At 36.9% G+C, this 12,371-nt stretch overlaps 1 protein-coding gene across 4 annotated transcripts in view; it reads left to right on the forward strand.

Moving 5' to 3' along the window:
• Positions 1-12,371, forward strand: part of LOC131065055 (ribosomal RNA small subunit methyltransferase, chloroplastic) — a 253,187-nt gene that overhangs the window by 152,328 nt on the left and 88,488 nt on the right. The window lies entirely within an intron of this gene.

Below are 12,371 nucleotides of genomic sequence, written 5' to 3' on the forward strand. Positions count from 1 at the left end.
GTAAACCACCCCTACCATCCGCTGGCTCTCTGGCCCAGATAATGATTAACTGAGGACAGGGTATGAGCTAGAAGATAAGACCCACACCATAGGGGGACCAAAAGGGCATGTGACTGCTTTTGGACTCAATATGGTTTGGTTGGGCAAACTTGTTCATGTTTTGCCTCCTGACTTAAAATGATAAAAGGAAGCAATCTTACCACTTAATAGATATAAAGATCAACATTCATTTAACTATCTGCTGCATAAATAAGCAATATAAACTTTCTGTTTTCTGATCTTTCGCCTTTATGGTATAATTGTGTATATATATTCTTTCATGGTAAGACATGTTTCTGTTTTTTGATTTAAATTTTTTATTGATAAAACAAGAAAAACTCCATTTGTAGATTTGTGCTTAGTAAGGGACATTACAAAACCGATCATACTGGAAAGACTATACCGTGAGACACTGCAGTACGAATTTTAAAACTTATAAGAAGCAAAGACATAGCCATTGAAGTATTTGACTGAGGACCTTAAGGAGGAGTATTTTCATACAGCTTGATATGCAAGAATTTTATTGTAAATCAATTATAATTGTAAATGTCTTTTGATTTCTAGGGGTGGTTATTTAGTTTATTGGGGATAACTAATTAGTTTCTAGATGAACAGTCATACCGTTTCATAGCCAAAAATTGTAACCAATCTGGAAAGACCCCTTGTGTTTACAAAAGGGAAATCAAGATTGGATAGAGAGGGGGGAGATTTAGAACTAGAAGATCAATCAGAGGGAATAAATTGTAACATACCATTTTTCAATAAAGACCTAAGTGTAGGACTTCCTGATATTGTGCAAAGAATACAATTCAATGTTCTCAAATCTGGTTTCACCTGTTATATTGGCTAAAGTAGCCAAGGTTGTTTGAGAACTCCTATATGTCACGTTTTTCCTATTATATTAATTTGAGTGTCAAGGGTATTTCAGATTGATCAAAGAGCTTTAAGTGTCTTTGTATGATTTGTTAGCTTGGTTCTCTCAAGGAGAGATTAAATTCATGTTGACGAGTCATAGTAATAAGGATAAAATTATTGGATGTATAAGGATTCAAACAATTGACAAATTCATGCAAGGTGTGGATGTAAAAATTGTCTAACAGAGTAATGCAAAACCAGTGAAGGAGCAGAAGATTGACTCTGTTGCCCAAGAGACAGAAGGCACTGATCATATCTCATATGAAAACAATTAAATTACTTTCAGTTTTTCAGTTTCATGTTGCAGGAGTAGGGGTAGAAGTAGAGTTTAGATTAGAGCCAGTTATCTCGACCCTTCATGCCAGTTTGAGATAAATCAAAGAAGTAATCGAAGATATTGCAATTTGATAATCTGCTCAATTATAGAGAAGGTACACCCACCTTGGTTTAGCAGAGCCAAAAGTGCAGGGAATAGTAACCATATTGGTTCATTTCGTTCGTTGGCCAGAATTGATTGTTGAACCTGAGCATAGGGCTTGGCATACCTTAAGGGTTTGGCAACCTGCAATTTTGAGCTCCAACATACCCCATCAACGGGTATATAGGGGACAACCATGCAGATCAAAGGGGAATCATCGATTGTTTCTTATTTATATTCATCCTTATTGTATTTCTCAAATGAGCATTCGACTTTGGCAAATTTGGTTGCATATACTTAATGATAGTAATTAGGAAGAACAGCACCATCTTTGCTTATTTCTAAAGACCAAATCAGATACAACAATTGCCTTATCGCTATAAGCGATATTGAAGACCTCTGCATACGTATAAAGTATAGATAAAAAACAGAAAGATATATCATCGCTATAAACAATAGAAAGTAGGTTTTAGCATATTCCTTAATACCATATCAGAGACAACTATAAGAAACATTGAGAAGACTTGTAATATATCTTATGTCGATATGTCAGAAATAGCTACGAGCAGTTGGAAGGAGACTTATTGCATGATTCATATTGTTATATTAGGAATAGTAGAAGTGCAGATCAGAGTTGAGCAAGAGATCATCATTGCATAATCCACACAATTCATATCAAAGATAGCAAAGATTTCTCTACCTTATTCTAGATAGGAATATCTAAGATATTTAGTGCATCCCATCATTCTTGAATAGGATATAGTGAATAAGATTAGCAAAGTTATTCATTGACAAGTAATATATCATATAGTGATCAAGATTGCAATAATATAAGTGGTATTGATTGGATAATCATATATAATTATATTAAGTTGTATCAATTATTATCAATCCAAGTCTTATAAAGGATTTTTTAGAGTCTTGTTTGAAAAAAAATCTCTTGCAATTGATTTTGTGAGTTAGTAGTTCGTAATTCCTAAGAATTAACATAAGGGGACATTACAAGTGGTATCAAAGCATTACATTTTGTGGTTATATTGCATTGTTCCTAAAACGGAACATTACAAACCTCTAAATGAAATCACCAGATTATTGTCCGGATTGTTTTTCTCAACAACGTGGAGAATATATCCTGCAAGGGTTTTCATCCTCACAAACCAAAGATGAAGAAGCAATCTCCTGCAAACAGAAGCAATATCAAAAAACAAACTCAACATATCCTCGAATGAGAGCCCCAATCCTCCTTCATATTTTTTGGCTTTTTGGTTGCTTTTTCACTATTTTTCAGACAAAAGCATCTATTTTGCTTTTTCTTTGCTTTTTAAAACACAATTTTATACTTTTTCCCTACTTTTTCATTTTATATAATAAAATTCACTTCCTTTTTAATCTCCCAATGTAGCATTAAATAATAAAGGTCCATCTATTAAAATAAATCACCTTTAATCTAATAATTGGCCTCTATAGTCCCTTCATTTAAATAAATTAAATTAGCGATAGAGTTAAATCTTTAATTAATTAAAACTTATTTTTATTTTATTTAAAACCCCTAGACTATATAAAATGTTGAGATAGTCACCCACTAACAATAGTAAAAATAGTAACCTTGCCAACTAGCCTAGTCAATGCTCGAAGCTTACTAAAAATAGTAAGTATTGGAAGACTAACCCAAAGTCACTCCAGCAAAAGGCATTCTACTCAATCTCGATGGGAGCTCAATATAATATCCCCACAATTTTTTTTTGAAATTTAGCAGTTTACAACACAACAAAGACCCGTTAGGGTTAGCAATGAAAATACAATAATTCTGAAAACTGCAACCCTTCCACTTTATGATCACCAAGTGTCCAATCTGGGAAGGTGAGAGCATACAGTGTTGAGGGGATCATTAGTTGCAAATTATTGAAAAGTATTACAATTCTTGGGTGGCAAGCCAACCCCTTCCGCTTATACAACGAGTGATGGAAATTCTGAAACAACAATCACTCTACCGCTTATGCAGCGGGAGGACTGGAAATAAAGATTACTATCAATTCCACTACTTATTCAGCGAGAGGACTAGAAATAATAAACTATCACTCAACCACTTATTTAGCGGGAGGACATGAGTACAAAATAGAATAGAGATAGGCGGTAGGGCCAGCCTCTTCCACTTATGCAGTGGGGAAATACAAGTAAATTGCAGCAAAGGGATTGATCAGTACTATTGAAACAATCTTACACTAATGAATCCTGCAACTACTGTCAGAACATGAGAATTATCAACTGTAATAGAAGGAAAGTTTTGCTAGAGATTACAATAAATAACACTGAAATTACAACCCAAATACACACTTAAACAAATCTGAAATGAAACTATCATCAACAACAAAAAGGAACCAGCAACAATGAAATGCACCCAACTCACTCAAAACTCCACCAAACAACTCCGAACTGGCGGCAAATGAATGCTAGAGGATAGGCGATCAGACCCCCAACTCAACAATGCCATCAAATCATCACTGAAAATGCTGCACGCTGCCCTAGGGTTGGCTGGAAATGTACGGCCAGCAGGGAAGTTCAATCAGCAAGAGAAAAATGCACACCAAACCACTTGACACGAGCCTCCAGATGATGAATCGTCTAGCAAAGAGGCTTCCAACGAGCTATTACCCAGAACAAACAGTGAGTCGAGCAGGAAGATATGACTGAAAATCACCTATAGCCACTCCAAAAACCAACAAATTGAAAACACACCCCACACACCAAAACTGAAAATCTCTCAATCTCTTCGATCAACACAATCTATCTCTTCGGATGAAAGATAGTCACAAATAATCAGCTAGGCACTATCTTTCAAGTATGAAACTGATGGTTGCTAGGAAGCTCTCAACTTCAAAGCTCAACTCTGGCACCAATTCGGTAGGACTTTGTTACAAATATTCATGGATACCAAAAACAAGAGCCCAACACTCTTATTTATAGATTTTGTGTCTCCAAATTCAAATTCACATTCCCTCCAAATGAATGCCAAACCCAAATGCACATTCACTTCACATTATTTTGAAATTACATTTCATTTTTCCTTTCTCCAAGTCGATCTTCTCATAGAAGCAAATATATTTTATTAAAATGACAATAAAATCATAATGTGGCATCCAAGGTAGATAAGTGAAATATATTATAAAAATTAACTTATTTCTCCATAAGGCGTCCATCTTGCCTTATTAATATTTCACTTTATAAAATATTTTTCCTTAATAATAAATTGCCCAAGGAATAATAATATTTTATTTGGCAACAAATACATAATTCCCTCAAGTGGACGCCAACTTTAGCCAATGCTAAAATAACACTAAGTATAAACCTTTTTAATGAGAATTTCCTCCAAAGGCGTCCAACCATAAGTTATTAAATTAAACTGCATTTTGGCACCCCATTATGAAGGTAAAATATTTCGCCAAATAGACTTGGATAAAAATATTATTTCTCCTCTCCAAGTCGTCCAAGTCTAAATAAAATAAATATAAGGCTTGACCATTAAAATATACCTTCTTCAATTACTGACAACTGCCAATGTTGAGTTGAGGCCAAAGTACTGAACTGCATTGCTAAAAATAGCCATCTGAGTTGGAACAAAGGAACCTGCCGAAAATAGAACTGAATCTCTAGATCATTATGCCAAACTGGATTGCGATAAATAGCATGTGCTGCATTGGCTCAACCCAAAACCCTAAAAATAGTACTTTCTAAAAATAGTGTCTCGAAACTCCATTAGGGCACAAACCGGGAAGCAACAGTCACTTACTAAAAATAGCATACTGCCAAAAATACTAAGTGTGTCCACATGCAATTTAAACACATATTGAGCAGCCGTCACAACTTACTAAAAATAGTAAGTCCGGAAAAGTCTTCAGATTCGTTTGCATGTCACACCATCGCGAAGCTCTCGAAAAACCCAAAGAATTTAGCTGCTTCCGCCACCGCTTAAAAATAGTAATTCGGTCAAACTCCATTGCTTGCTATGCATGTACCCTCATTGTGAAGCTTTCTGAAAACCTAGAAGGAATCCAGAATCAAAACTGTAAAATTCCAACATGGAAGCCACCAAAACTCTCAAAGCATCCTCCTAGAAAATAGGAAACCCTAATTTCTGCCTCTGATTGACCAACGGGTCTCGGAATAGGCCAACAGTTACCCAAAACCAACTAGAGCGGAAAAGGGGACATTACAGTCCGCCCTTCCCAAAATTGCTTGTCCTCAAGCAATACCACCACAACTCCAGAAAACACCAAAGCAAGTACAATCCCAGGGTCCCATGTTTGCCTCAGGAAGAACCCACCATGTTGATGTTGCGCCACTCTGATCACATTAGTGAAAACATCATGCCAAAACTGCACTAACCTCCCGTGTAACTCCAAAATGTTACCATCCATGATACCCAGATTGAAAAATCTTAAAGGACTAAAATCAATATCAACAATGCCACTGTCTATCACAAGCCTGGGCAATAGGAAATAAAGTCTGCTCAACTCACAATCAAACTCCACCACATATCACCCCAAGGTGTCAAGTAGAGCCATGACTATAAATTTGATTTCTCCAAATCTTCCTGCAAGGAGGAAAACAAACTCATTCTCATAACTCCACATGAATCTACTAGGCCTCAATTGAATTATTTTGATACAACCATGGAGACTTCTAAAATCTCTTATAGTTACCACTCCAAGTAGCTTAGAATGATAAACCATAGAAAGCAAATGTTCGTTGTCCCAATCATAGGTAGAAGAGAGGGCATGAGAATAACCACTAGTTAGAGCTTGAACACTTCCCATACACAGATATCGATTGCCCCAACTCGCCATACCTCTCAGCTGAGACCATAAATCCGTCCTGCCAAGAGACGGTAAAGTTTGAAAAAGAGTACACCAACAGCCCACCAAGTTTGAAATGATTGACTTGAGATATGATTTTAGGAAAATCAGCATCCAAGAAGATGAACAACTGCTGGAACATAGGAAATCGTCATCCAAAGCAACACATTTGCTCACGTCCAACGCTGGAAATATCCTCTCTAGTGACTCCAACTTCATATAGAACCATCCTTTGCTCAAAATATCTTCCCAATCCACTAGTTGATGAGCAAAAGGAGCCATCAAATGGTTGGTAAAGAAGGGAACAACACAATCAAGATTGAAAATTCGTTCCTTATCCCTCAAAAAATCCTTCTTTCCACTTGTAATAAGCTCCATCAGACCATGTTGACGATCTCGAGCTTGGATTCCCAACCGAAAGTGATTTTCAACACACTGAAAAGAAAACTCAAGACATCCCCAAGTGCTAGTGAGGACCAAGTGCATACTTAGGAAATTGATGTCTCCTCTAATGAACCCTTGAAGCCTAACTATGAAAGCTTCAACAACATTGGAGTATGGAACAAATGTTGTCCTCAAATCCAACTCCCAAAATGGACTAGTATGAGCCTTATTATCATTCAACCCAAGGAATAGGTTATCAAGCATGCAATCACCACGTTCTGGTCCTTCTTTCTCCCCTACTTCATTTGTAACAAATCTGAAATCTTCACTCCTTGCTGCTGCAATGAAAACTTGGATGGCTACTAAACTGTGTTTAGACAACACCTTGATGTCAAAGATGTTTAAATCATCCATAACAAGAGAGGGTTTTCATAGCTTTCCTCGATACCCACTTCACAGAAAGGGTTATCAAGAACCTGGAAGCCATCACACTCATAAGAATACAGAGATGGTGTACTGCTGATGGGCTGCAAGAAAAAATCAGAAGTTTGTTTCTTGCAATTGCTGCTCCCATAGCTGCTCCAAGACTCTTGTCTAACTCCACCAACTAGATGAAAATGGTCAATATCATAAATAGGATTAGACTTCACCAATTCTTCGAGCCTTTAATTACAATCAAAATTTCCATTCTTATCTTCAACGACTCTTCGTCGTCCTTACCGGTCTTCACACTTGGATCCCAAATACTAAAAGGCTGATTACTTTGCTTAGTTAAAAAGTGCTCACCATAGCTCCGAGTATCATCCAACTTAGATCTTGAATCTTCACTTGGTTTCCACACATTGTTGTTTTCACCAAGTGCAAGGCTAGAACCAAGTGATGTTCCATCTTCCCACTCAAAAAGTGGATTGTCATATGTTTTCACTATACCCATCTCAAACAATGGGTTATCATTGGAAACCACAAACTGATTTTCCAAAGAAAGTAAACTGTTGCTATGATGAATACCAAAATAAGAATCTTGGTCATACCTTTCAGCAATGATTCCATGGCTGCCCCAAGTCTCATGTACCTCCTCTTCAAAGCTTGTCTCATCATCATTTTTAACTAATTGGTCAACATCATCATCATAATCATCAAATCCCAAACTATGGTTTGTCTCCTTGCCAGGATGAGGTGAAGGTGATGAAACAATGCTACACTCATTTAGTGGGTAACCAAAAGAATTCATATCTCCTTGTGGCTGGTCTATCATAGCTGGTTCTATAATCTCAATGACAGTATCTTCTTCAATCTTCATTTTCTCTTCCTTTGGAAGCACATGAGTGCATTCAACACTGTCACTAGCTCCATTAGAAACATTAAGAGATTCATCATTCACAACCTCAATTACTGTTTTTTCATCTTCTTTCAGCATTGGTCTCAAGGACAAATAATTTTCCAAATTTTGCACCCACGCTCTAGCGGAACACTTATCACTCCCATCAAAGTGGGTTAGAGTAACCTTTCAAAGGGCTTGCTGATAATCTCGTGGAGCATAAGGGCGGTTATCATATCTTGCACCTCTCTTCTTCTTTTGGTTCATAAACTGGTCAATGGTGAGGATATTCCGGATCTCTGTAAGGAGTGAAGCATACTCCATGTAACTATTCCTTATTTCATCCACTGTTGATATCTCAATTTCAGCTTGAGGCAATTCCTTGGGTAGGAAGATCGGTTGCAAAGGTCTTGAAACTGACCCTCCAAGTGTTCCTCCAGGATTATTAGAAATGCTAGCTTCAACTCCTTTAGTGGGCTGATTATGAGTCCCACCATAATTCTCATTAAGTTTGGCCAGCAACTGGGACATCATGTCCATCATGGTGTCAAATTTTCTTTCTACTCTTGCTTCTACAAACTCATTTTGTTCTGCCGTTCTCTCTACCATAGTGTCAACTGCTGATTCTCTGATGTAGTAACAAACTTCTCTATCGGTCATGGAGATCTCCGATCAACTAAATGCACAGGCTGGCAGGAAAACCAGCTCTGATACCATTGTAATATCCCCACAATTCTTTTGAGATTTAGCAGTTTACAACACAACAAAGACCCGTTAGGGTTAGCAATGAAAATACAATAATTTTGAAAACTGCAACCCTTCCACTTTCTGATCACCAAGTGCCCAATCTGGGAAGGTGAGAGCATACAGTGTTGAGGGGATCATTTGTTGCAAATTACTGAAAAGTATTACAATACTTGGGCGGCAAGCCAACCCCTTCCGCTTATACATCGGGTGATGGAAATTCTGAAACTTGTTGGCGGTAAACCAGCTAGGAACAAACCAAACAACTGAAACGACAATCACTCTACTGCTTATGTAGTGGAAGGACTGGAAATGAAGATTACTATCAACTCCACTGCTTATTCAGTGGGAGGACTGAAAATAATAAACTATCACTCAACCACTTATTCAGCAGGAGGACAGGAGTACAAAATAGAATAGAGATAGGCAGTAGGGCCATCCTCTTCCATTTATGCAGTGGGGAAATACAAGTAAATTGCAGCAAAGGGATTGATCAGTACTACTGAAACAATTTTACAATAATGAATCCTGCAACTACTGTCAGAACAAGAGAATTATCAACTCTAATAGAAGGAAAGTTCTACTAGAGATTACAATAGATAACACTTAAATTACAAACCAAATACACAAACAAATCTGAAATGAAACTATCAGCAACACCAAAAACGAACCAGCAACAATGAAATGCACACAACTCACTCAAAACTCCACCAAACAGCTCCAAACCGACGGCAAATGAATGCTAGAGGATAGGCGATCAGACCCCTAGCTCCATCGCTTGCTATGCATGTACCCTCATTGCGAAGCTTTCTGAAAACCCAGAAGGAATCCAAAATCAAAACTGTAAAATTCGAACATGCAAGCCACCAAAACTGCCAAAGCATCCTCCTAGAAAATATGAAACCCTAATTTCTGCCTCTGATTGACTTACGGGTCTCAGAATTGGCCAACAGTTCCTCAAACAATAGGATAAACTCGTTTGAAAACTCTCACCCTAACTCAATAGCCTATGGGAACCAAGTGAATAGGCTAAAGGTCCACCAACTGAATTGGTTAGGAAGAGGACATTACAAAATCTTCCTCTTCAATGTCTTTGAGAATGAATCAACACTCGCAACCGCATAGGAGTAGCATAAGAACCAACTATTAACAAGCAACAATGAATCTTCAACTCTCCTTCAGCAATGGCAAGCAAAAAACAAAGTTCAACAATGGAGCAAAATAGTTTTATTTTTCATTCTACTGTGCAAAAATTAAATAGGTTTTACCTTTTTGGTGGTTTAAGAGGCCAAATTAGGGTTGGGGGGCTCGGATTTGCCTTTTTGGCAAAGAAAAACACTTTAAAAAGGTGAAAAAATAAAGCATTTTTGTCAAATTATGCCTGGGTTACTTGAAAGATGGTGAAATTTTCCCTAGATTCATCCGGGTTTGGTAGGGCCAAACCCACAAGCTATGGGTCAAACTGTGTCCAAACCCATAGAGAACTAGACCCGGACTCGGACCTGGTTCGAATCGGATTGGGACTGGGGGTTTTTTGTGGAGAACCCGGTATCCTGGGTAGATTTTGCCAAATTAAATACAAAAATAGATCTAGATCTGTTTCTATATTTTATTTGGCAAAAATTTGTGAAAGACATAACTGCATGGAAATCTTCACCTAATGACTGACTCTCTCAAATAATTTGTAAACTCTCACCACCTTCCTACTGGTCTTTGGTGGTGCCTCCAAGAATTCAAGCATTAGAGGCTTAGAAGTGGTTCTATTGGTTGCCCTAGAGTTGTTTACTAGAACATTGGTATTACTTCCTTCACCATGGTTGCCATTATTTCCATTGTCGCCATTATAATCATTGTTACCGCTTTTTTAATGATTACCCTAATTCTTGATGTTTGTGTTTATGGTTTCTATCATCCGAGTTATTCACTGTACCAACTGTTGTCCTCATTTTTGTTTTCAAAAATGAAGGACCATTACATGAAATTTTTTGTGAAAAAATGAAAATTTTACTCTATGGCACGCTTCCTGAGGCAAAATTTTGACTAATCCTTGGACTGACTTAATCCTAAGTCCATCCTCGAACCATGTTTCGAATTCCGTCGCATTCTGGATTCACTATGTCTTTCCTTCAATTTCGGGTTTTTTTTCTCTGACTACAGGTGGAGAATTTTCCTCGAACTGCAAGTTTTAATGATTTCCATTGTTTTGGTCTTTTTAGGGAAATTTTTAGCTTATTACATGTGCACTTTATTAAAAAATGAAAACTTGTAATTTGTTTTAAATTTCCCCTTTATTGCTTTTATTGTTTTTTGACTTTTTCAATTAAAATAGGGATTTTTTGGTTAAGTTACAAGTAAACTTGTAGTTCTTTCCAAAAACCCCTACTTTAATGGTTTTTACATGTTATAGGGATTTTAAACCCCTATTACATGTGTGCAAGTTAATTATAACTTGTTGTGGGGATTTTATTTCCCATTTGCAAGTGATTTTAAACTTGCATCTCTCTCAAAAAATCCCGATTTTGCCTTGAAAATGAAAAAGTGACAATTTTAAACTTGCACTGTCTCCAAAAACCCGATTTTGCTTATAAAGTGCATTTTTGACATTTTAAACTTGCTATTTGGTCAAAAAATGTTTTTGAGGATTTTTAGCAAATTTTTTTGGAGAATTTGTTGGAATAGGAAGGCGTTTAGGATTCCTTCCTATTTCCATGCATTTTCAAACACCTTTCATGCCACATGGAGGTTAAGATTGCTTGTTTTTAGCTCTATAACAACAACCACGATTTTTTGCCATTTGGAATGCCACGAATCAGCAATGTTATGAATCGTTTTTTCTTGGAATGATAAGGCGTTGAGGGTTGAAGGAGATTCAAACATCTTTCATGCCATTTCCCTTGCATTTGCTGCCACGTTTTTCCACATAAGGTGTTTTTGCAAAAACGTGGCTAGGGTTTGGCATTGTGGATTCTCTCTATTTATTGGTTTGTCTTCTTCATTCCAAGATTGATTGCATTTTTGGAGAAGCATTTTCAGTTTTATTCAAGGTATGTTTTCTTTTCTTTCTTTCTTTCTTTTTCTTGTTTTCTTGTTTTCTTGTTTTCTTAGTTTTCCTTTCTAGTTGTAATTTTGTAAATATGTTGTTCTTCCCCCAAAAATCGGTTTTGTGAGATAGATTTTCCCTCTTTGTATTCGGGATTTTTAATCCCGATTACAAGTTGGCTAGAAATCTTTGTTCTTCCCTTACGGTTAAAAGAATTTAACCATCTTTGGTTGAAATTCCAAGTTGCAAAGATGAAAAATACCCATTCTATCAAAATCGGGTTTTTAGAACTGGATTACATGTTGAAAGTTCTTCCCATTTTCTTGAAGACGATCTTTCCAAAATCTTTTCATTTTCACTCATATTCATTTCCATCATTCGTACATACCATCTTATCCACTCATTTCACACCTTCATTCATTTTCCCCATTTAAAGTCTAACTGCGGTTAGCCATCCAAAACTCGAAATTGGTCCAAAATGCACTCAAAAACCACTTGAAAATGAGTTCTAAAGGTCCAATTACAAGTGCAAACTTGTAGTTACCCATTACACATATGAAGTTGCATGTTTGTTCCCCGCAATTGTAAGTTAATGCTCGTGTTTTCCCCACACATGTAATTCAACTGTCAAAACCCGAAATTCACTTGTGAGCCCATTTT

The sequence above is a fragment of the Cryptomeria japonica genome, chromosome 11 (genome assembly GCF_030272615.1).
Source record: "Cryptomeria japonica chromosome 11, Sugi_1.0, whole genome shotgun sequence".
In the NCBI taxonomy this organism is placed as follows: Eukaryota; Viridiplantae; Streptophyta; class Pinopsida; order Cupressales; family Cupressaceae; genus Cryptomeria; species Cryptomeria japonica.